The following is a 23,407-nucleotide window of genomic DNA, read 5'->3' on the forward strand; positions in this document are numbered from 1 at the left end:
GCCTAATAAAGGGTTGGTTTTTTTTGTTTGTTTTTTGCCTTCCTCTTCTGCATTGTTGAAATGACTTTAATCATTAACAACAAAGAATGGTCTCTGATGTTTTACAGCTGCACAGAAAAGTAGGGCAAGCCGAGGAAGTTTCTTAGGAGTTGCAGTGACTCGCTAAACAATGTATTGTACAAACTGATCTGCTAAAAATAGGCTCCTCTGTCTGCCAACCTTCAAAGAAGAATAGTGCCCCACGAGAATCAGCCAGTGCAGCCATCCATACAAGTGCTTCCCAGGGTTAGAACCCAGATGTACCTTGTAGCTTACGTCTACATGTATACTTGTCTATAGGATTTACTGCTAAGCTTCTAGCTGTAAACTTCTTTGGTTGCCTATCATACTCATTTACTGGCCTTTTGTTTTAAGGACGCGGAAGTATTATACAGTTTGATCAAAGATTTCATACCTTGATATATTTGTGGAGTGTCATCGGGAAGGGTGATTTTATAATAGTCCAGAGAACTCTGAGCTTAAAGCCAAAATTACCTGGTGCTCAGAAAATGTTTGGGGGGGGAACCAAGAACCAGGTCCACCTTGCGATCTTCTGACCTTAAACAGCAGGCAGTGACTTATACATAGTGTAACTTCTTAGTAATATGTTATGGGGGCAGCTAGTGCCTTGCTTCTAAGTACCTATAAATGTTAAGGAGTACTCACGTGTGCCGACTTTGTGAGAAAAAAAAAGCATAATAAAATTTAAAAAAATGTGCTAAGCATCAGCGTTTTTTTTTTGTTTTTTTTTAAACTTCTCTTTATTGAATTTTTTTTTCCAAACCATTAAGTTTGTGGGGAAAACAGAAGGAAAGGAGGGGGAACAATGTAATACAATCAGCAGTCCAGAGGATCAGTTAGATTTCCAGTAAGCACAAATTACACATCAAGAAATTGACGTAACGGGCCAAGCAGGATAAATAGATTGTGCTTATGAAGGAAACAATGCAGATGAAACACTCACATTTGCTGTAAGTTGTATGCAATTCCCCACCCCAGTGAACTTGAAAAAGAAAAACATAAATCAGGGATGGAGGCGTCCGCGGGAACCAGCTCACTGCACACATCCACCCCAACAGAGCCCATCGTATCTATATGGGGACAGGGGAGAAATAGTAAGGACAAGAAGGAGCATGTCCCCCGCCCATACCAGACAACCACGGGGATCCCTACCATATCTTACACGGGCGCATTCCCCAGGAGCACCTGTTCGTGGAACCAGACCGTTGGTTCAAAGCGTTTCCGTTTTTGTATCTGAATGTATTGTGGGAGTAATGCAATGAATGAAACTATTGGACCTGTAATTCCTTATGGAGCGAGGCTTCCACCGAGTCCATTTTCAAGAGATAAGCTAATTTCTCCAAGAATAATTTGAAAGGCGGGGGCTGATTAGCAAGCTAGGTCTGTAATATGGCTTTCGTCGCCGCCACATAATGCAACAATTTGTGTTCCCCGGGGGAACACCCGTGAACTTCAGGGTCCATGTACCCAAACCCCGCCAACTGTATTGTATCAGGGACAAAATTGGTGAGGTGAGTCGTAGTGAATATACGTATGCGAGACCAAAATGTACGAATGCGGGCACGACCACAAACAATGGTAGAGATTCGCTGCGGGTGCTTGACATTTGAAGCAAAACGACAATTCATAGATACCAATCTTATACCCTACACTTGGAGTCAAATACGACCTACGGGCACTCTTAAGTCGCATTTCCAGAAAGCGGGCAGAGGGAAGAAGTTTGTGCCTGCTCTAGAGCCGCCAGTATCCTAGGAGTTTGTCTGATCGTCGCCTTGCCATTTAGTTAGTCTGGGATTGTGAATAATCAAGGGGAACATGAAGGAATTGGTAGTTTTTAGTTATTTGGCCCTTCGGGGAGTTGGGACTGGAGAATTTTGGAAGCAAATAAGGATTCCATTCCAAGTCTGGCAGTTGCGGTAAAACCTTTTTTTATAGAACTGTCGACTTGAAGAAAACTAAAGCGATCGATGGGTAACTCGGGATATTTAGAGCGGAGTTCTGAAAGAGTAAGAGCCCTATGTTCGTCCTTATGTACAAGCTGTTTTAGGGAGGTGATTCCCAACGTGTGCCACCTGTGGAAAATTGCCCGTGGATTACCACCCTGAAAATTATTATTACAGATTAGTGGCAAGTGGAGAGATAAGAGAGGCGAAAGCTGGTGATGTCACCTGATCTTCTGCCAGGCTTTCCAAGTGACCAAAAGCAGCGGGTTAGCTCTAGTCTCTACAGATAATCCCTCATATGGAAGTTGCAGGAATCCCGACAAAGCCCGTCCAGAAAATCTTGAATCCAGATTGTACGAAGTATGAGAGGTGCTCCCCAGCCAGTCCGAGACATAACGGAAGAAGGCCGCCAGGTTGTACTGCCTAATGTCGGGGAAATTAATGCCCCCATTGGCTCTTGGTTGTTGTAAGATCTGGTAGGCTATGCGGGAACACACACACACACGCGCACGCACACACGAGATATATTGGGAGGGTATGGAAAATATATAGAAGACGAGGGAACTCTGTCATCTTAAGTAGATTGTCCTTCCCTCGGTATGAAAGGGTGAAGTGCTTCCAATTTGAGAGAGCCTTTTCCAAGTCCTCTCTATAACGTGCTATATTAAGTCTGTAGAGTTTTTAGCAGGGTGTCTGGAGATTTGGACTTCTAAATATTTGATCGCCTGAGTGTCCCATTTACATGGAAAGGCGGCCGCCCAAAGGGGTCTAGAAGGCCCTCTCATCAATGCCTTCGTCTTGTCCCTATTCAAATAGTATCCCGATAATCGGCCCACCCGGTCTAGTTCTTCAAGAAGGGGAATTGGTGTCCGCAACTACCAACAGGATGTCATCCGCAAGAGCGGCTACTTTTTAGTTCTACATCCCGTATAATAAGGCCCTGAAAAGTTGGTTTTGGAAAGGTGTCGCAGTAAGGGATCTATGGAAAGATTAAACAGAAGGGGGAAAGGGGGCATCCCTGCTTGGTGCCTCTAAAAATATCTATAGGGCCAGAATTATGCCCATTGACCGCCACACAGGTCGCGCCCCCACGCGAAGGGACTGGATGAAGGTGGTAAAAATAGAACCCACCCCCATACGGACCAGCACTTCGTCCAAAAACGGCCATGCCACCATATCAAACGCTTTCTCGGCGTCAAGACTCATTAAAATAGTCACCGATTGCGCAGAGTCCTGCATCGCGACAGTAGCGGCTATTGCAGATCTAATATTTTTTATACAAGTCCTACCTCGTGTAAAACCCGTCTGAGCATCAGACAAAAGATCAGGAAGGAAGCATTGCAACCTATCCGCCAGTATTCTGGCCAGCAGCTTGTAGTCATGGTTAAGTAACGAGATAGGACGGTATGATTTGAGTCGGGGAAAGATCTTTTATGTGGTTTTGGGTAAAAGCACTGTGCGCGATTTCAGTGAAACAGTCAATGGGCATGGAATGCAAAAAACACGTCATATAAATTAGTCAAAACTGGGATCAGCTGAGGCGCCAAAATGTTCTAGTATTCCGAGGAAAATCCATCTGGACAAGGAGTCTTCCCATTAGAGGCTGTCGCAATAGCTCGCCTCACCTCCTCCTGTATCTCTGCATTCAATAAAGCTTGTTGCTCTACAGAGACGGAGGGCAATTCAACAGTGTCCAGAAAGGAGTTAATATCTGGGTGAGAGGCCCCTGGGCCGCCCTATAAAGATCTTCATAATAATCCGTAAAAATGTTTATTTCTGTTGGGTCAGTAGAGACCATGCCTGTAAGGGGATTACGTAGGGACAAAATAGGCTTGTAGGGATGCTTTTGTGTTGCGAGTGGCTTACCGGTTTTATTCCCCCATCTATAAAACCTGTTATCCGTGGATCTAACCTGCCAATGTGATTCAGTATGGATAAAAGTGTCTAACAAATGTTTTGCAGTTTGGAAAATCTGTTGGTTGAGTGGGGTGGAATCATCTATATAGGTTCTTTGGGCCACTAGTAGATTCTTGTATAGGGCATCAAAACGGGCTTTCCGTATTTTCCGCTCACGAGACCGATATCCTATAATATGCCCTCTCATTCAGCACTTTTCTTACCAATTTTGTTGCGATTTTGGCAAAATTATAAGTGAAAGATCCTAAGGACTAGTTGACCCAGGTTTTTGGCTTGCCAGTGTTTGTTTTGTTTTTTGTTTTTGTCCGCGGCCGCTGAATCTAATGCACAAACTGGCTTTTTCTGCCTCCCATTGATTTTAATGGGAGGTCCGAGGCGGAAAACACTCGAAGGGCATGCCATTTTGGTTTTTGTTTTTTTTCTTCTCCTCTTCTGCAAGCTTCAAAAGCTGCCCAGGAAAAAAAGAAGCCTCCACCTCCCATTGAAATCAATGATGGGCTATTTGGTCTGTTTTTTGGTGCAGATTCCGAAGCAGTTTCTGCATCAAAATCGGCGCCAAAAAAACTCTGTATGAACCGACCTTAAAACATTCACATGCAGTTCATTTATAACATGGGCATTAAAACCACACAGCATGCAATTCATTGTAATGTAGAATACCAGTCCACAGGAAATTACCATCTGTAAAGGGTAGTTACATGAGGAAGAATGGGGTGATGCCATGTCAGGGGGAGGCAGCACTGGCACAGCAGCTGTGGCCATGTTATAAGTTTCAATTGGAGGGTCAGGCGCTGGATGGCATGTTGAAAATAATTTCAGAGATGTGTGAGCCAGTGTTAATAGTAGTATAGAGCAGGTCCTTGGCTGGGCCAGGGTTACGTGAGGGTGGTGTGAAGAGACAGAACTCTGCTTAGGGTTACAGGTTGAGTTCTATTCTCTGATCACAAGTGGAGGGACTGATATTTGAGGAACGAGAGGTGAGTTGAGCAACAGAGTTTAGGATGGACTGGAGAGGCGCCAGTCTGTACATTAGTAGGACTCCGAGAAGGATGTAGAAGTAATCTTGCTCCCATTAACGAAATGCTACCAAAAGCTAATACCTCACAAAGCTTTAGTGGCAAAATGTCATAGCAAAAACGATATAATTATTATGAATTGTTAATGATTTTAGACTGTAGTCTCTGAAGTGGTAAATGGCACCCCAAATGGAATCTCTCATCTGAATGGAGTACCGTGCCTGTGCAGTTATTTACTAACCGCATAACAAAAATAGATGAAATCCCTTGTGATGTGATCCAAGCGGCAGCTGTCACTGCATGGGGAGGGGGGGGGGGGGATACAGGAATGACCAAGTAAGCCAGTGCATTATCCTGAGGCCCTGCCACCTTCCAGCGACAGGAGCATTTGAGGAAAGAAAGATAATTGTTGCCTGAAAACAAGGTTGTAGACGGCTCGCATTATTTGTATGGGCTAGATATTGCCCTTTGCGACTTAGACCAGGGGGGAAAAAAATTACCGTCGTTTTCAATCCACACTGAAAATTTGTGGCAAATATGTCTAACATAATAGTCATGCTGTGGATTAAAAAAACGTGCAACAAGCCCTCGTCCACCGCAGAAAAATCAGTTTCTTTAGCATTGTATTGTAAGTTTGTTGCAGATTTTCGATGCAGAATTCTCCAGGCCTAGATGTTGCCTTATGTTATGACTGCATCACTTCAAATAGAAACAAAGAACGACACAAACTTTGCCAGGTGCACCACATATGAACAATTGAATAACATGCATTAGATGTTACTGTACGAAGAGGAAAGTGTCGGGCCTCATGCCCGCGACCGTAATTTTTATCTGCTTTTACGGATCCGTAATTGCGGATAAAAATACGGCTCCATTCATGTCTATTGGCCACGGATACCTTCCCATATATTTACGGGTGTGTCCGGGCTGTACAAATGACCCGCAAAACTAGGACATCCTATTTTTTGCTTTTTACAGACCAATCTCCTATACTTTTTAATGTGACCCGGCAGGTGATAGTCTGCGGTCCGTCCATGCAGTATTTACTGAGCGTAAATACTGTGCAACCGTGTGCATAAGGCTTCACATTGCACAATTTCACAACATATTTTGCAAACTACTACAATATGACTGCTTCATGCATAACAAGGATCTCCCGTCTAAAAGATAAGGGTATCCATGAATATCTGTCTCAAAGAAAACTGAATTTGGTCAATCTTTTAACTCCTTCCTCTGAGCCTATCCTATTAAGGCTTCGTTCACCTCTGCTTTGGGACTCTGTTCATGGGTTCTGTCGGACCTTTCCATCAAGGGAAGCTATAAACGGAATCCAAACTGAAACGGAAACCAAAGGTTAAAACGACGGAACCCTTAAACAACGGTGACAAACGGAAACCATTTGCACCGGATCTGTCCCCATTAAAACAATGGTGATGCAAACGGAAACCTATGGTTTCCGTTTGTTTGGAATCCATTCATGGGTTTCCCTGACTGAAATCTCTGACGGAACCAGTGAGCGGAGTCCTGATGCAGATGTGAACGAAGCCTAAGCTGTATGACCCAAGGAAGAAGAATAGTGATAGTCATGCAAGTCTATTTTGGGCATTCATGTATTCCTAAATACCCTGGGGGTGAGGTGCTTTGACACAATGTTCATATTGCTTAGTTGAAGTATATAGAGAAGACTCTTAAGTGCACTGTCATTAGATTAAATGGAGATAACGTTTCAACAAACTGCGTACATCAATAGTAAAAGCTAATATAAAACTTTGTATTATCTCATTAGAGAAAAATGCCTCTTCCTCCACTTATCAGGCTATACCCCCACCCCCACCCTAAATGTTTACTCACTCTGAATTTACTGCTGCTTCAGCTCCCTGATAGATCAGGTTACAGCTGCCCATAGAAGGCTATGGAGAGCGGGGAGGTGAACAGGAGCAGAGTGAGAGGCGGAGAGACACACAGATGCTGCAACTTCTAGTAAGTGTTTTATCTCACCCCAGTGCTGGATTGACATCTGCACTGATCATTACTTCTGTATGATCTCCATTGTGCTGCTCCAATTTTCCAATTTATTTTATTTATTCCTCACGGATTTCAAGATCTCTGCTTGTTGTTCGGTAGGCACAGGCATTGTATACTTCCAGTGGATAAAATTCTGCCCATGGTCGTGTAATGGACACTCAGGTGCACAACTTGTTATAGTATGTGTATCAGAGCTGTGTCTTCGAGGCTGAGTTCACATTGTGCATTTTTGTTACATGTTCAAATGCACGCTACGGAAACTCATGCTTTGAATTTAATGTTAAGGCTCACAGCTGAAACACTATGAAAAAAGGAATGTGTCTTCTAAATGTTTGTTTAGGCTGCGTTTGAAAATGCAACAATGATCCCAGCACCTGTGTGTCCAACACATGACCATGGACAGAATTGTATCCATTGGAAGTAAACAATGAATGTTCCTCCTGGGGAGGTGTTTGGAGCGTGCTCCATATGCTGCGGGTGTCTGCTGTATTTTACAGCGGACACCCAGGACTAACAGCCGGGAGCAGCGATCTCACTGTTCGTGGCTGCTTAACCCCTCAAATTCTGCAGTCAATCGCGACCGCATCATCTGAGGCATTGAAAAGAGGGGGGCCCCTCCGACAGCTAATTGTCCCCCCCACAGTGAAATCGGAGGGTGACTACGGCTGTTATGGCAGCCCAGGGGCCTAATGGAGGCCCCTGGGACTGCCTTCACTCTATCTCTGTTAAGTGGCAGGCCTTAAAGAGGCTCAGTCACCACATAAGTGCCCTATCTCCGACATAATGTGATCGGCGCTGTAATGTAGGTGACAGCAGTGCTTTTTATTTAGAAAAACTATTTATTTTTACCACGTTAGGAGCGATTTTAGCTTTATGCTAATGACTTAATGCCTAACTGGGCGTGTTTTTACTTTAGACCCTGTGGGCGTTGTAAAGAGGAGTGTGTGACTCTGGCCAATCAGCGCATAGTGACACTGCGTTGTTCGCTATGTGCTGTCTTAGGGTATGTTCACACGGCTTATTTACGGACGTAATTCGGGCGTTTTACGCCTCGATTTACGTCCGAAAATGCGCCTCGATAGCGTTGGCAAACATCTGCCCATTCATTAGAATGGGTCTTACGATGTACTGTGAACACGGTCATTTTTTTTACGCCTCGCTGTCAAAAGGCGGGGTGTAAAAAAGACGCCCGTGTCAAAGAAGTGCCTGTCACTTCTTCAGACGTAAATGGAGCCGTTTTCCATGGACTCCATGGACAACCAGCTCCATTTAACGTCCGTAATGGACGCAGCAAACAGCGCCTCAACATGCCATTACGCCTGAAATTACGGAGCGGTTTTCTCCCGAAAACAGCCCCGTAATTTCAGCCGTTACGGACGCTGCCGTGTGAACATACCCTTATACTGACACATTAACATTACTGAAGTGTTTAGACAGTGAATAGACATTCCTTCCAGCCAGGACGTGATGTCTATTCACAATCTCGGCACTTCGGTGGTACTTACAGCAGAGCAAGCATAATCTTGTGAGATCACGCTGTAAATGACAGGTTACAGCGAGATTACCCTTTCTCTGCTGTAACTACCACAGAAACGTTAGCGACGTGTCGGGTTTGTGAATAGACATCCCGTCCTGGCTGGAAGGAATGTCCATTCACTGTCTAAACACTTCAGTAACGTTAATATGTCAGTATAAGACCGCACATAGTGAATAAGGCTGGGTCGCTATGCGCTGACTAAATGAAGGGAGAAGTGTATGACGCTTATTGGTCAGCGTCATACACTCCTCTTTACAACGCCCACTTGGTCTAAAGTAAAAACACGCCGAGTTGGCCATTAAGCCATTAGCATAAAGCTAAAATCGCTAATAACGTGGTAAAAATAGTTTTTCTAAAGCACTTGTCACCTACATTACAGCTCCGATCTCCTTATGTAGAAGATGGGGCACTTCGAGGCTCTGTCACCACATTATAACAGAAGCCTTTAAAAATGACGATATACTGCAAAACATTTAGTATTGCCGTATATTGTACCAGTGATCGAACGATCGCTGGTTCAAGTCTAATAGGGGGGCTAATAGAGTGTAAAAAAAAAAAAACTTCGAAAAGTTTTTAAAAGTGTAATTTTTTTTAAATAAAGTTAAAAAAACACTTTTTTTTTTTCCCCCTAAAGTAATGTCAAAAAATATATAAAAATAAACTAAATTGGTATCGCTGCGTCCGTAAAAGTCTGAACTATTACAATATATTGTTTAACCCCTTCCCGACATTTGACATATCCATACGTGATAGCTGTGCAGGGGGAGGTATGCAACGGGCTCACGGAGTGAACCCGCTCCATACGATGCGGCTGTATGTTACAGCCGGCACTTCACAGTAACGAGCGGGATTGCGGTCGAGCGTGATCCTGCTCTTTTAACCCGTTAAATGCCACCGTCAATAGCGACCACAGCATTTAAATAGAAGCCTGTCAGATATACGATATACTGCAATACATTAGTATTGCAGTATATATTGCAAGCGATCCAACAATCGCTGGTTGGAGTCCCCTTGGGACTAATAAAAAAAAATGGTAAAAACAAAGTTATTTTTAAAATAAGTTCAGAAAACCCCGCCTTTTCCCATTTTCCCCCTAGAGCATAGTAAAAAAATAAAATAAACAGAATTGGTATCACTGTTGCTATGGCTGCCTGGGGGCTCCTATTAAGCGCTGCCTCCGGCGGGGCTTAATAGGACCCTGTCAGAATCATGATATACTGCAATACATTAGTATTTTTATGTAAAAAAACAAAGATTTATATTAACAGTTAAAATAAAAAACCCCTAGAGCAAAGTAAAAAAAAAAAAAAATACATGATTGGTATCGCCGCATCCGTAAAAGTCTGAACTATTACAATATATAATTTAACCCGCGCGGTCAACGCCGTAAAAAATAAATTATAAATGCCAGAATCGCTATTTTTTGATCACCTAATCTCCCACAAAAAATGGAATAAAAAGTGATCAAAACCTTGCATGTACCCCAAAATGGTATCAATAAAAACAGCTTGTCCCGCAGTAAATAAGCCCTCAGACCACTTAATCAACGGAAAAATAAAAAGTTATGGCTCTCAGAATTTGGCGACGTAAAAGTAGTAAGTGTAAAAAAATATGGAAAAAACTATATATATTTGGTATCGCCGTAATCGTATTGAGCCGCAGAATAAAGTTAACCTGTTTTAATTGCACAGTGAATTCTGTAAAAACAATGGAGGAATCGCTGTCTTTTTCATTTTCTACCCCACAATTTTTTCCCCCGTTTCCTAGTACATTATATGGCACAATAAATGGCAAACTACAACTCGTCCCGCAAAAATCAAACCCTCATAGGACTATATCGACGGAAAAATAAGTTATGGCTTTTGGAAGGTGGGGAGGAAAAGATAAATTAAAATCTGAAAGTTGTTTACGACGGGAACGGTCATAAAAAATGTAAACCGTCAAAATCTGTGTTTTGTTTGGTCAACTTGGCTCTCAATGTTCTATGCACCAAAAAATGGCACCGATAAAAATGACAGCTCGTCCTGCAAAAAATAAGCCCTCACACCGCTCAATCGGTGAAAAATAAAGGAGTTCTGGCTCTCAGAATGTGGTGACACAAAATATATATATATATATATAATATTTTTTTTTATTTTTAACAAAGTTTATCAATAAAAGTAGTAAAATATAAAAGAAACCTATATAAATTTGGGGACCAAACTGAACCTGACAGCGTTGTTTGGTGAAATGCCGGCTTTATTCTGGCTGTCCGATCTGATCCTGAAGAATGGGGAATATTTTCAGATTTTGGCTCTTGCAGGTGCTCCATCAGAGAGAATCCAGACCGCTTTGGTTATCAATACCTTAGTGTGGAAAAGCCTTCAGAAGAGTAGTGCAAGATGCTGGCAAGAAGATGCATCTTTGTACATTTATTCATATCTAGCAGTGTTTTTTGGAATATTCAGAACATGTTCCAGCCACTCTTTGCTAATCATTTACACCTGCGGATTCTGTAATGAGAAAATTGCTGAGTGGTTGTTAATTGTTTTCTAGAAGAATCCTTCATGAAAGCATTTTAACAAATTGCATAATCAGATTTTTTTTTTTTTATACTTTGATTTTTGTTTGCAAAACGCCATAAACATGGGTATTGCAGCACATTTTAACTTTTTTTTTTTCTTATACGGTAAATGCTGAACGTAGCGCAATATTGTAAGGGGCCTATCAAGCTCTGCTGACTGTCAAAAATTGTCTTTAGATTACAAAATCTTATTTGCTAATACAGCATTTGATCTTGTCCGTTCTCCATAGAACAATGGAGGCGGGTGAGTACATACCCTGGGTGTTCGTAAACTCTCGTGGCTTAACCCCTTAAGGACGCAGCCTAGTTTGCACCTTAAGGCTCAGCCCATTTTTCAAATATGACCTATTTCACTTTGTGGTAATAACTTGGGAATGCTTAAACCTAGGGATGTCACAATACCAGAATTTGGACTTCGATACCGATACTTCGTGTAGTATTTCGATTTCGATACCAAAACGATACTTTGTCAACAGTAATAAAAAAAAATCTTCCATTTTCTGGTGTGATGAATTTTGAATGTGCCTCACAATAGTAATTAACCCCATCATGTCTCGCTGTCATGGGTTAATGGATAAGGTACATGATGGGGTTAATTACTATTGAGGCACACGTAGGTTAAATTCATCACACCTCGTGCCTCACAATAAGTGAGTCGTTTTTATTTTTTTTACAGCGCACACTTAAATTATGCAAAAAAATTGTTGTGCAGGTTATTACGGCCGCGCCAATAACGAATATGTATATATTTTATGTATTGAGACTTATTTTAATGTTTATTCAAAAAAAATGTGTTTTAAAAAAAAAAAAAATACTTTTGTTTTTACTTTTATCTTTAAACTTTAATGTGCTGGCATATATCTATATACCAGTAAATTAGCCTGTATACGGATAGTGCACAGGCAGTTGTTAGGGCATACTTAGGTATGTCCTAACAGGAAATATGGTCAGACAGCCCTGGGGTCCTTCAATGGATCGAGGGCTGTCTGCCCATATATGGTATGTCACTCAATCGTGTCACGGGGATTCCTGTCATGCGATCCAAGGGGCATCCCCGCTTCTCATTTTCCCCTGAATGCTGCAGTCAGCTTTGATCGCACCATTCAGGGGAATAGCGGCGGAGATGGGAGGTTTCTTTGATCTCCGCCGTTATAGAGCGGGACTGTGGCTGTGTAATACAGCCAGTGCCCCGCTCCTGACAACAAGTGCACGCAGTCAGCATGAGGTGATGCAGCCGACGCTGCACTAATGAGCGCAGGCACTGAAGACAGAACATGGGGGTGTTTTGCAGTGCGCCCGCCATGTTCTGTCTAAAGTGCTGCCACTCATTAGTACAGCGCTGGCCGCATCGCATTTTCCTGATGGCGCGCACATGTCAGTACTCAGTAGCGGGGCAATGGCTGTATTACACAGCCGCAGCCCCGCTCTCATACATTCATGTGTTATATTTAGCTGTGCGGCCGCACAGCTAAGTATCGAAATACATGAAATAACGGTATCGAACCGTTTGGGGATGTACAGTATCAAAGTTTCGATCCATCGTGCATCCCTACTTAACCCCTTAATGACCAAGCCACTTTGCGCGTTAATGACCAAGGATTATTTTTTGTTTTTTCACGGTCGCATTCCAAGAGTCGTAACTTTTTTTTTTTTTTTTTATTCCGTGGACATAGCCATGTAAGGGCTTGTTTTTTTCGGGATGAGTTGTATTTTGTAATTGTACCATTTTTAGATGCTTATAATATATCAATTAACTTTTATTAACTTTATTTTAGGAGAGAATTGAAAATAAGCCGCTATTCCAGCATTAATTGTGACATTCTAAATTTACGCCTTTCACTATGCGACATAAATAACATGTTAACTTTATTCTATGGGTCGGCAGGTTTTATGTTTTCCTACGTTTGCACAATAAAAACCATTTTAGAAAAAATTACTTGTTTTTGCATCGCCGCATTCAAAGAGCCGTAATTTTTTTATTTTTCCGTCAATGTGGCCGTATGTGGGCTTGATATTTGCAGGCCAAGGTGTAGTTTTCATTAGTACTATTTTGGGGTACATAGGACTTATAGATTAACTTTTTCATTTAATTTTTTATGGGGGGAATGGGAGAAAAGAGTATTTTGCCGGTTTTTTTTGCGGGATTTTTTGGACGCCGTTCATCCGGCGGTTTAATTAATGTGTTCATTTTATTCAAGTTGTTACGATCGCGGGGATACCATATATGTGTATGTTATTTGTTTTGGCACTTTTACTAAGGCCTCATGCACACGACCGTAGCCATGTGCACGGCCGTGATTTTCGGGTCGGCCGGCTGCGGACTGTCAGCCACGAGCCGTCCGCAAATCACGGGACATGCACATGGCTGCGGCCATTATTTTCAATGAGCCCGGACCGCAGAACACGGCCGTAATAAGACAATTTTCGGGGGAATTGCGGCCGCAAAAACACGTTCGTGTGAATGGGGCCTAAATAAAACCACTGTTTTATTTGGTTTTGACTGCAATTTTTTTTATTTTTTTCCCACAAACTTTATTTAACTGCTTTACGTTTATTTTTATTTTTTTTAGTCCCACCAGGGGACTTCACTATGCAATCTGCTGATCACATATATAGTGCTTTGGTATACTTAGTATAACAAAGCATTATTGCCTGTCAGTGTAAAACTGACAGGCAATCTATTAGGCTATGCCTCTGCCACGGCCTAACAGGCATTTGCTGAAGAGAGACCTGGGGGTCTTTGTTAGGCCCCCGGCTGCCATGGAAACCCGACGGCGCCCCATGATTTCTTTGCGGGGGTGCTGATGGGGTGAAAGAGAGCTCCTTCCCTCTGTCAAACACCTTAGATGTCGCTATTGACAGCAGCATTTAATGGGTTAAACTGCCGGAATCTGAGCGCGCTTCCATTCCGGCAGGAGCCAGGCTGTGTATAACAGCCGTGCTCCTGCCTCTGATCACGTGTGTACACTGTCAGTACCCGTGCGATCAGAGGACTGATATATCCGTCATCCTGCGCGAACTAACAGCTGCAGAGGACGGATATATCCGTCCTTCGGCGTTAAGAGGTTAAATCTATCCAAGCGATTATGAGATTGTTTTCTCGTGACACATTGGGCTTTATGTTAGTGGTAAAATTTGGTCGATATATTCAGTGTTTATTTGTGAAAAATTGCACAATTTTGAGAAAATGTAGAAAAAATAGAATTTTTCTGAATTTAAATGCATTTGCTTGTAAAACAGACGGTTATACCACCGAAAATAGTTACCAGTTCACATTTCCCATATGTCTACTTTAGATTGGCATCGTTTTTTGAACATTCTTTTATTTTTCTTGGTCGTTACAAGGCTTAGAACATAAACGTCAATTTCTCATATTTTTAAGAAAATTTCAAGCCTTTTTTTTTTTTTTAAAGCGGCTCTGTCACCACATTATACGTGCCCTATCTTCTACATAATGTGTTCGGCGCTGTATTGTAGATTACAGCAGTGTTTTTTATTTATTTAGAAAACTATCATTTTTGACGAAGTTATGATCTATATTAGCTTCAGGCCTTATTTACACGAACGTGTTTTCACGCGCGTTGCACTGACCTATGTAAGGCAGTGGGGACATTCAGACATTCCGTGTTTTTCACGCAGCGTGTGTTCGCTGCGTGAAACTCACAACATGTCCTATACGTGAGCGTTTTTTTTTGCGCATCACACACGGGAAACCTCACCCGGCCCGGAGACTGAATGGATTGACAGATTGATAGCTCTGTGTGCTGCGTGTGATTCGTGCAACAGATAAAGAAATGAAGGGAAAAATAAAACCACTTCCATTTCTTTTTCGAAACCGCAAAACCACGTGTCATAAGGATGACGTATGCGCAAAAATCACGCAGCCACACGTTTGTGTGAATTTTGCCTTATGCTAATGACTTTCTTAATGGACAACTGGGCGTGTTTTACTTTTTGACCAAGTGGGCTTTGTGGAGAGAAGTGTATGATGCTGACCAATCGGCGTCCTACACTTCTCTCCATTCATTTACACAGCACATAGTGATCTAGCTAGATCACCATGTGCAGCCACATACACACACATTAACGTTACTCAAGTATCCTGACAGTGAATAGACCTCACTACCAGCCAGGACATGATGTCTATTCAGGATCCTGACACTTCGGTAACATTTGTGTGAGATTTACAGCACAGCAAGCGTAATCTCGTTTTAAATGACAGTTTACAGCGTAATATCGCAAGATTACGCTTGCCTTGCTGTAAATCTCAGGCAGCAGGGCTCCGAAGGGAAAGATGAGGGGGATAAGCTGTGCGGAGTGCATCAGGGTAAGTAAAACTGGGGCAGATTAAAAATCAAGGGATGTATGATAAATTTTAAAACACTCTTTCATACAGAGCCCTGCCTTTTCCGGACACGTGTCACATTGATATATTGTGTCCTACCTTGTTCCCCTCTTATAGCAGACTTTGCACCTCTTTTGACTTTTTCCCTTCTTGCCAGTTTGGGGAACTTCTCCTGGAAAGTGTTGCCCTGGTACAATGCGTGTGGCCTCGCCTCCAGAAGTACTGGGTGCCCCCCCTTCCTGGTCCCTAAAGGACCTCTTGAAATTCCAGGAATCTTCCCCTCTGGCCTGTACATCGACGTAGCACGTACGCATTGTACAATGCCTTCGGTATGATGTGCCCGGACAGCTTCTTACACCACACCGCATGGCGCTTTAGGGCTTGATCTGACAAGTCCACCCCTCCCATGTACCTATTGTAGTCCAGGATGCAGTCTGGTTTTCGGGTCTCTGTACAGGTACATGGGTACTGGTGTGGCATCTCTCTTGTCCTTGTACTTGACACAATATGTTGCTGCTGGATTGTGCCCTGCTCTCACCCCTTCTGAGTGTTTGCCCAAGCAGAGTCTTAGGGAGGCCTCTCCGATTTCTTCTAGCAGTGCCGCATGCCGCAGGACTGGAAGCGAGGCACTTGAAGAGTGGGACGCTGGTATAAAAATTATCCAGGTAGAGGTGGTAACCCTGGTCCAGCAGTGGGTGCACCAAATCCCACACAATTTTTTCATAACTCCCCAGTAAGGGGGAGGATTCTGGGGGCTGAATACTGTGGTGTCCTTCCCTTCATATATCCTAAATTTGTAGGTATACCCTGATACTCTCGCACAGCTTCTACATCTTCACGCCATACCTTGCCCTCTTACCCGGCAGGTACTGGCGGAATTGAAGCCTCCCTTTAAAATGTACCAAGGACTCCTCAATATAAATACACTTCTCGGGGGTGAATGCTTGGGAAAACCAGGCACTGAAACGGTCTAATAGGGGTCTCCGTTTATACAAACTGTCAAAACTGGGGTCATCTCGGGGTGGGCACGGCTCATTATCAGTATAATGTAAGAAGCTAAGTATTGCCTCCTTTTTTTTTTTTTTTTGTCAAAATCCTTTTTATTCCATTTTTCTCACAACTCAATATTTATTGCCCGCATTCTTCAGTTTTGAGAAATATCCCACATGTGGCGCTAGTGCGGTAATGGACTGAAGCACCGGCCTCCGAAGCAAAGGAGCACCTAGAGGATTTTGAGGCCTCTTTTTTTTTTATTCGGCACCATGTCCGGTTTGAAGAGGTCTTGTGGTGCCAAAACAGTGGAAACCCCCCAAAAGTGACCATATTTTGGAAACTAGACCCCTTGAGGAATTCATTGTAGTCTTCATGGGGTGCATGCGACTTTTTGATCAGTTTTTATTCTATTTTTAAGAGGCGTGGTGACTAAAAAACAGCAATTCTACTATTGGTTTTTATTCTATTCTTTTTTTACAGCATTCAGCGTGCGCTATAAATGACATATTCATTTTATTCTGCAGGGCGATACGATTAGTGATACCAGATGTTTATAGTTTTTTTTTTTTTATGTCTTATAGCGTTTGCACAATAAAATACTTTTTGTAAAAAATCATTTACTTTTTGTGTTAAATGTCACTGCCTATATGAACGATTAAAACAGAATTTTATTATAGAAATACCAAACTAAAATAGGGCTAAACAGCCAAAATACTAATAGAGGCGTAAGCACGATTGACCAGCACAGGAGGGGGGGGGGGATTGCATATGAGGGTACTGTGTAGTACGTGTACCGCACACTGCAGGAAAATAGATCCCCCTTACTGCGTTACATAATAAACACCTGGTCAGTCCGTGCCAGTAAGCTGTGTCCCTACGCGTTTCCGCACCACTCATTGATCAGGGTGCTTCATCAGGGGTCACACTAATGTAAGGTTAACACATCTAATGGCCGGGAGACACCTATTGCGTGCCTCTATCATTAACCCGGCTCGTGCACGACACTAGTCAGCTGGTCGAACACGAGCCGAGTGAGATGTCGGACATAAATAGTACCCGTCACTCCCCCAGATGACGCAGCGGCCGGGCAGCCAGTCCGCCGCAAGCCACGCTAATGACGCGGCCCGAGCAGGACAGGCCCCCGGACGCATACTGACATCGCGGGCAGGAGCAGACGATTTGGTCCTTGGTAACCAGGGATCTAAAGGCGGCTGTAAGACAGTCTGGGAGAGAATAAATAGCCTAGGATGAGGAAAATAACAGGAAGCGCTGTGATAAGAACGATGAGGTAGTAATGGGGACGACTATATGTTGATTAAGAATTATACACAACGCGTTCCCTAGCAACGGAATGAATGGGTGCCATATAAAGAGAGAGACTGTAGAGATCAATGTATAGGGATGAATAGGAGGCATTGAATAGGGCTGGGCTGTAAAGCAAAGTGGGGCGACAGATCAGACCGGGATCAAAGGAAGCAATTAAACGATATTTGTTCGTTCAGGCACGCCGGTTTCATGGTATGCATGCGGAAGATCCATTGGGCCTCTTGTAGAATCCTTTTATCCAAATTCTCCCCTCTAGCCGATGGACGTATATGTTCGATCCCCTGAAATTTTGTGTTACCTTATTCTAAGAGCCATAATTTTTTTTTTTTTTCATCAAGAAAGCCGTGCGATGACTTATTTTTTGCGTAATGAACTGCAGTTTCGATCAGGACCATTTTTAGGTACATGCGACTTTACTATCTCTTTTTATTCCATTTTTTTGGGAGGTGAAGTGACCAAATTGTGATTCTGGTATGGATTATTATTTTATGGCGTTCACCACGCGGTATGAATAGCGAAATAATTTTGTAGTTCAGGCCGTTACGGACGCGGTGATACCAATTATGTATCGTTTATTTGTTAGTTTATTTTTATTAATAATAAAAGACTGATCAGGGAAAAAGGGGGATTTTTACTTTTATTACTTTTTAAAACTTTTGTTTTCTTATTTTTACACAACTTATTTTTTACTTTATTACTTTGTCCCACTAGGGGACATGAGGGCAGGAGGCCCTGATCGCAATTCTAATACACTGCACTACATGCGTAGTGCAGTGTATTAGAGCTGTCAGCTACTCACTGACAGCAATCATAAGTCAGGACCCACTAGGCTTCCGTAAATGACATAGCTGGACGCCATTGTTATGCGTCCGGTTGCCATAGCAACCATCGATGGCCCGCTATCATAGTGGGCCGTCGGTGGTTTAACCCCTAAAAAGCCACCTTCTAAGGGGTTAATCAGCAGGGACACAGCTATCTGTCCCTGCTATAGAAGCTGCGGCAACCTGTACGAGACAGCAGCTGTCACGGCTCCTGAATGTGTCGGGAAGACGGCCGAGTTGGCCGTTCCTCCCGTGACGCACGATTAGGTCATGGAGCGCGAACGCTATGGTTACCATGACCTAATCGTGCGTCCAGGAGTGGGAAGGGGTTAATAGGCGTTCTTATTTCGACAACTCCTGCTTAAAATGAAGCCTACTTCCCTTGATTGGTTACTATCAACGAGGTAGCTCTGTGCGGACACATTTCCCCTGCAGCATTCGCAGTGCAATGTAGTATTACGTGGTCACTTTAAATCTGAGTGAGAAACTCTTAGCAGTGCCTCTGTTTTGGCTTATACAGGCTATGGCTCGTCTCCTGGGCCAGACCCCCATGAAGTCCATGTGCCCTGTTAGGGCATGCGGAAAGGGGTTTTCCAGATTTAAAGTGAATGTCAGTTTTTTTTTGTGCACATTTTTTTTTCCCCCCAAAATCAGCTGGTTGTTTGCACAATATTTCCTTAATGACTCATTCACAGTCCCGTCAGTGATCCGTGGAAAGATCTTTCCACGGAAAGGAGAATCGGGTCAGTTTTAACTGACCCCGATTTACACGCTAAGGCCTCATGCTCTCTTCAGTGTGCTATACGTTTTTTGGGGGGGTTTTAACGGATATCACACTGACCCATTCATTTCTATGGTGACATACCCACTTCAGTTGTTTTTTAACGGAAAAATGTGGCCGTTCCGACAAATAGAACCGGTCCTATTCCTGTCTGTTTTGACAGAACTGTCTCGGCCATTCCATTTGTTCCGTTGAAACAACGGACTGCACACGAAGCCATCTGTGTGCAAGTCTTTGTTCCACGGATCCGTCATTAGTGGCCGTATGGCGGGCAACGGTTGTATGCATGAGGCCTTAAGTGAATGGGTCCGTGAAGACTATCTGGTGCCACTCAGATGCCGTTAAAAACAGCCCGAGTGGCACATTGGCTGAAAATTCCACTGAATGTTTTTACTTCCTTTTTTGTAGCGACTTTCATGTGGTTCTTAACTGCTATGAAGAACGCATGGTAAAACACGTGTTTTTTGGCGATGCCGTTATTACAGATGAAGCACATTGAAAGCCTGCTTAACCGCCTAAAAAAACATTGCAAAATCGCAGCGATTCCCTGTAAAACTCATGTGTGTTTACCATGCATTTTTACAGCAATTAAGAACCACATGAAATGCTAAAAACTGCAGAAGAAAACACTATCAAAATGCCTCATGGAATTTCAGTCTAAGGCTGGGTTCACACGACCTATTTTCAGACGTAAATGAGGCGTATTATGCCTCGTTTTACGTCTGAAAATAGGGCTACAATACGTCGGCAAACATCTGCCCATTCATTTGAATGGGTTTGCCGACGTAGTCATTTGACAGCTGTCAAACGACGACTCGTAAAAATACAGCCTCGTCAAAAGAAGTGCAGGACACTTATATACATTATATGCGGGACACTTATATACATTATATGCGGGACACTTATATACATTATATGCGGGACACTTCTATACATTATATGCGGGACACTTCTATACATTATATGCGGGACACTTCTATACATTATATGCGGGACACTTCTATACATTATATGCGGGACACTTCTATACATTATATGCGGGACACTTATATACATTATATGCGGGACACTTGTATACATTATATGCGGGACACTTATATACATTATATGCGGGACACTTATATACATTATATGCGGGACACTTATATACATTATATGCGGGACACTTATATACATTATATGCGGGACACTTATATACATTATATGCGGGACACTTATATACATTATATGCGGGACACTTATATACATTATATGCGGGACACTTATATACATTATATGCGGGACACTTATATACATTATATGCGGGACACTTATATACATTATATGCGGGACACTTATATACATTATATGCGGGACACTTATATACATTATATGCGGGACACTTATATACATTATATGCGGGACACTTATATACATTATATGCGGGACACTTATATACATTATATGCGGGACACTTATATACATTATATGCGGGACACTTATATACATTATATGCAGGACACTTATATACATTATATGCAGGACACTTATATACATTATATGCGGGACACTTATATACATTATATGCAGGACACTTATATACATTATATGCAGGACACTTATATACATTATATGCGGGACACTTATACACATTATATGCAGGACACTTATATACATTATATGCAGGACACTTATATACATTATATGCAGGACACTTATATACATTATATGCAGGGCACTTATATACATTATATGCAGGACACTTATATACATTATATGCAGGGCACTTCTATACATTATATGCAGGACACTTATATACATTATATGCAGGACACTTATATACATTATATGCAGGGCACTTCTATACATTATATGCAGGACACTTATATACATTATATGCGGGACACTTATATACATTATATGCGGGACACTTATATACATTATATGCAGGACACTTATATACATTATATGCGGGACACTTATATACATTATATGCGGGACACTTATATACATTATATGCGGGACACTTATATACATTATATGCGGGACACTTATATACATTATATGCGGGACACTTATATACATTATATGCGGGACACTTATATACATTATATGCGGGACACTTATATACATTATATGCGGGACACTTATATACATTATATGCGGGACACTTATATACATTATATGCGGGACACTTATATACATTATATGCGGGACACTTATATACATTATATGCGGGACACTTATATACATTATATGCGGGACACTTATATACATTATATGCGGGACACTTATATACATTATATGCGGGACACTTATATACATTATATGCAGGACACTTATATACATTATATGCGGGACACTTATATACATTATATGCGGGACACTTATATACATTATATGCGGGACACTTATATACATTATATGCGGGACACTTATATACATTATATGCGGGACACTTATATACATTATATGCGGGACACTTCTTTCAGACATAATTTGAGCCGTTCTTCATTGAACTCAGTGAAGCACAGCTCAAAATTTACGGCTGTCAGAGAAGCCTCGCAAATAATCCGAGGAGGAGCTTTTACGTCTGAAACGAGGCAGCTGTTTTCTCCTGAAAAGTCTGTCTTTTCAGACGTAAATGCCTGCTATCGTGTGCACATACCCTAATCCTGAGAAGGAAGGTTTTCTACTTCATTTAATTTGACTTTTTTTTTGGTCCTGCAGTTTTCCCGATGACTTCAGTAAAGTGTATTTTCTGCATGAGGAAGGCCTTTAATTGCATCAATTTATATTTTATAAAATATAATTTGTAATTGAGTACAATTACCGCGGCTCTATTCTTATGAAGATAATCCTTTCAAGTTACCATGGAGCGTTTTGCTTTCCTCAGTGCATTCATGTATTAATATGTGTGGGTGGAGATGATCTGGAAAAACTTTCTCTCCTTAGGCCTCATGCACACGACCGTGGTGTTATTCTGGTCCGCAAATTCCAGGACCGTGTTCCGTGGAATGTCATCCGCAGTTCATCCGTATGTAATCCGCAGTTCATCCGTATGTAATCCGCAAAAATGCGGATGAAAAAAAAAAAAAAAAAAAAAGGACTTTTAAACAGGATGCCAAAAGCTTGGTCAAACCCCCTTTAGAAGGTCACATGATCCGCAAACTGCGGATGACACACGGCGGTGTATCCGCAATTTCCACGGGCCCATTGACTTCTATTGGCATGTCCGCACCGCATTTGCGGCCCATAATAGGACATGTCCGGAGTTTCTGCTGCACGGATGTGCGGACATGCGGAGAGCCGTGAAAACACGGATAGTGGGTATGGCCACATAGAAATGAATGGGTCCGCAATTAACCCGTGGATTTGCGGTTGAATTGCGGACGCAAAAACACGGTCGTGTGCATGAGGCCTTACTCTGGAGCTAATGAGTCAAAAGTTCAACCCCCAAAAAAAAAATCTCTAGTAGGAGATCCCATACTGCATCCCCTTAGAATTGGTAAGCAGGGGTGATAACCAAGTTTGTATATGTCAACACTGGTAGGCTGTACAGGGGGGGGGGGGGGATAAGGGTATATTCACATGTTGCAGATTGTACAGCCAGCAGCAATTTCTCCTGGCTTCCCCCTACACATGCATGTTCGGCCGAGCGTACGTGTATTTTCAATAGGGAGAGGGGAATAAGCCGCTTCCAGACTGCTTTGGCAGCGGCAAATCTACTGCAGGAACAAAGAAACGGGCATGTTGAAATCTAACCTGCTCTATCCTCTTCAACCACGTCAGCCATTGGTGGAAAGTCAGGACCGCCCCGTACACATTTTGATAGTCGGCTAGCACTGCAGAAATTGGTGGGTTCTGCCGACTGTCCTCTAATAAGTATGGGCACCTTAACCCTTTATTCCTGCGGTCACTTGCATCTCCTGCCCTCTCTTCTACACAGACACTGAACCAGTCATCCTAACACCCCCTGAATATTGCACAGCTTTCATCCCGGTCATTTGAAGGCTATGATACTGATATTTATAATATTGCCAAGATCTAAGCTCTAGCCCTCATACTCTAGACGCGGCAAGGATTTAAAGTGACAACATA

General features: G+C 42.5%; 1 protein-coding gene across 11 annotated transcripts in view; it reads left to right on the plus strand.

Moving 5' to 3' along the window:
* ADD1 (adducin 1) overlaps positions 1-23,407 on the plus strand; it is a 104,107-nt gene that overhangs the window by 31,387 nt on the left and 49,313 nt on the right. The gene's annotated exons all lie outside the window — the stretch shown is intronic.

Source organism: Rhinoderma darwinii, chromosome 1, assembly GCF_050947455.1.
Source record: "Rhinoderma darwinii isolate aRhiDar2 chromosome 1, aRhiDar2.hap1, whole genome shotgun sequence".
In the NCBI taxonomy this organism is placed as follows: domain Eukaryota; kingdom Metazoa; phylum Chordata; class Amphibia; order Anura; family Rhinodermatidae; genus Rhinoderma; species Rhinoderma darwinii.